Below are 3,822 nucleotides of genomic sequence, written 5' to 3'. Positions count from 1 at the left end.
GACGATTGTGATAAGTCACAGTATCTATAACGAAAAGATGACACTTCTTGGTCAAAGAAGGGACTGAAATGAAATTCCATTGAAAAGTAACATCAAGATAAGCAAGCGATGAGCGACGAGTCAGATTTGCCAAATAACACTAACCATAAGAGGAGAGAACCATGATCTGATACCTTTGGTGTATTGCAAACCTAGGATTATAGAAATCCAATTGATGATAGAGTTCGAAGAAGTGCTCATAAAACTAACATATTTGCCAAATAACACTAGTCATAAGAGGAAAGAACCATGATCTGATACCTTTGGTGTATTGCAAACCTAAGATTATAAAAATCCAATTGATGATAGAGTTCGAAGAAGTGCTCATAAAATTATATCCCGACATTTGCCGGATACCTAGAATCCCTCCACGTGATGATTTGATGAAAAGGGCAACTTCCCACGTGATCTGAGTTCTCTGAGACTTCTGACCATGGGGGAGTGTCTCTAAAATTGTCTTATTTGACGTTTCTATTACACTCCCTCGGGCCCACTCTTTTTCGGGTTTTGTATATCCTATTTATTATTCAAATTTAAGGTAAGGATTTAATTCACAACGTTACGCCTTATTTGTAGGTGTTATTAGTATATTCGACCGGCTATTCCTTCCCACGGCTACCATTCGCCGCTTTTAGTGCGATCCTACTCTATTAATATCAATCCATATTATATTATCATAGCAACCTGCATCTCTCCCTAGATCCGACGAACATTCACACTCAACAGTTACATCGGAGACAGCTCTGGATCCATTTCCAATCCCATTTTCTGTGCCCATGTGATGGCGCCACTTGGTCGGTCAGACTCGGTTTTGGTCTAGATTGAGTCGGTTTCACTGTAGGAAAATTGAAGTCGAAATCGAACCAATAAGAAAATTTTGGTTTCAGTGTGATTTGGTTTCGATTTGTCTTTGATTTCTTAACTTGATTTGTAATCGAGTTGGTTTTGATTTTTTGTCCAATTTGGATTTGACTTTCCATATAAATGTATACAAAACTATGCAAATTTTGATTTTTTTAATGAATTTTGGAGTGTTTCGGTTTTTTACCGGTTTGGTTTCAGTTTTGATCCGAGTTTTGAGCCGGTTTTGGTTTGGTTTTGGGTTCATCCTGTTTCCGGTGTGGTTCGATTTGGTTTTGGGGTTGCAATATTCCAAACCGAACCGAACCAATAAGGCTTCGGTTTGGTTCAGTCTGTGTTGTTATCAGTTTGGTCCGATAGGTTTTACCGGTTCGGTTTAAGAATTGACACCCCTATGTCACAGCATCTCATAAGTCCACGTTTATCTCAAAATTTTATTATTTTTAATCCAATTTAATAGGATGTTATAATTTTAAGTCCATCGTTACTTAAGGAAAGATTTCTTATTTTACCTTTTTAACTTTGAGAAAGAATTCTTATTTTTTAACCAATTTAATAGCAAGAAATTTTATGGAGAGCAATGATTCTTTCGAATTCTCTTCCTAACTCAGTATGTAATTCCTCCTCTTAATTGAACCCTTTTACTGCGAAAACATCGATCATAGACGAAAAAGGAGATCTTTTGTAATGATCTATCGAACTTCATTTCTCACTAGGCCGAGAATCATGGCGGAAGAGCTCCGACTGTATGCCATTTCGATTTGAATTCTTTCTATTGTTCCAATTTAAAAACATAAAACTTGAATCAATCTCTAAATAAAGAAGCTAAATATATATTATAAATTCGAAGAAATTATGCAGAAAATTATCTTATATTTTAGAAAAAAAATAGTGAAGAACGAAAAATATGGGGTTTAATTAATTGAGTCGCGAGAAAAAATAATGTGAATTCTTTCTCTGTGAGGGGAAAGACAAGGAACGGTGATTTGTTTCTACCATGCCAATTGCCAACCAACACATATGATGTTTTTGCTAAGATTTTAGAGAAAAATTTTGTGATAAATTTAGGGTTTCAGTTACTCAAAGAGAAAGGAGCTTCATCAAGTTCTAACAGAGTTTGACTAAATCTGATTGATTTATAGGGCCCATTAATTCAAAACCGAATTGAGCCATGAGTGTGTGAGAGAGAAAGAGAAGGGGGTGAGGAAGAAGAAGCGTACCGGAGAAGACATTGTTCCCAAAGTTTGATTTGTTAATTTTTTTTTTTTTCAAGGTAAAAAGGTGGAATAGAAAATCTTTCATTGATTGATGGAAAACTCAAAATTCTAAGGTCGTATTAAATTAGATTAAAAATAATAAAATTTTAGATAAATATGGATCTACGAGGTGCTGCCACAACCCGTGTCACAGAGAAATTTTGTTCGTGATTGCGTTTCTCACTTTTTATATTTCTTAAAAGGCCTCAGTTCTCACTCCTCAGTGGTGGGTGTGGCTTTTGGACACTTCGAAGAGCCGCTTTTGACACGTCAGATACTCACACCTCAGCAGATCTTTGGGATTAATTAATTCCGAAACTTTGAGATTTCTTGTCAATTTTTCGATTACCACCTTTTTTTCCAGTTCCAAACTTTGAGCGCGAAAGTAGACAACCTGGACCTTGACTTTTAAATAGATAACTTCCCACCTGGATCTGACTATGTAGTCTTTTTAATTATAATTCTCTTCTTATCTCGCTTTCTATTTCCCTCTTCGCATCGGTCTTTCGCTCGCTTGTTCACTCCCTTATCCTCTATCATATCAATCCATTTTCTTATGCCGCCTCTGCTGGAAACCATCCTACTACGTATTATATATACATATATATACATATATATATATATATATTGCATTAGACTACTATGGGACCCACTTACTACACCCGTTCTAAACATTCATTGGCTCTTGGCTGCTACAAAGATCCGCTTTTGCCACGTCTATCACATTTTTGAGATTTGTTGATCTCGAAAAGGAAAATTATCTGGTATCACCTCTAAAATCGAAAATAACCTGGAGTGACCTCAAAAAATGAAAATAATATCTACCATATCCCTAGTTTGTAACAACGTTAACTGAAAATGAAAAATGACCTTTTTACCCTTATACTTAAATTTTTAAAAATAGTCCATCTCATCATCTTCTTCCAAATCCTTACATGCTCTCTCTCGCTATCAGCTCAGAAGTAACCTTAGCCGGGGCGAGTTTACTGTTAGTAGTAAAAGGTAGCAACTGCGTCGCATGGCTCCACACCAGATCTTCATCCGAGACTCTAGTTGGGTGAGCATAACCATTAGGAATAGCAGACCTTCATCTGTGACCATGAACTCATATCATTGTACTCAGGCAGCAACCCTAGCAGCAACATGGCTGCCATTGCTATTGATACCAAGAAAATTTCCTTCTTTTTTTTTTTTTTTTTTTTTTTTTTCTCGTTCTTATTTAGGATAATGCGACATAGTGGCTGCCATTGCTATTGCTATTAGCGATGCAGAGGAAGTGGTCGTGAGGGGGCATGAACCTCATGGAAGTGATGAATTAAACGCCGCTAGAATCCAAGAGAAAAAAAGGGAGAGAAAGAGAGCCTTGAATCCTTGATAAAACAGGAAAGGATTCGATCCATAAAAAATTAAGAAGTTTCTTCAACCAAAATACAAAAAGGAAAAAAATTAAATCTCTGTACCACGGAAAATGCTACTCCTTTCTCATCCCCAGCTTCTCCTTTCCACGTCCGATGAAATTGTTACCGTCAAAAGGTTACGGAGGCTCTCTCTAACATAAGAGTTTACCAGGGAAAGAAGATACATGTAAAGGCCTCACAATGCCGTTGGAAATCAAAGCACTGAAATGCAAGTCCAATAACCAAAAACCAATTTCCTATCCATCGAT

This window comes from Macadamia integrifolia, chromosome 7, assembly GCF_013358625.1.
Source record: "Macadamia integrifolia cultivar HAES 741 chromosome 7, SCU_Mint_v3, whole genome shotgun sequence".
NCBI classification, from domain to species: Eukaryota; Viridiplantae; Streptophyta; class Magnoliopsida; order Proteales; family Proteaceae; genus Macadamia; species Macadamia integrifolia.
The sequence above is the reverse complement of the archived record's forward strand: the minus strand, read 5'-3'. Positions refer to the sequence as shown.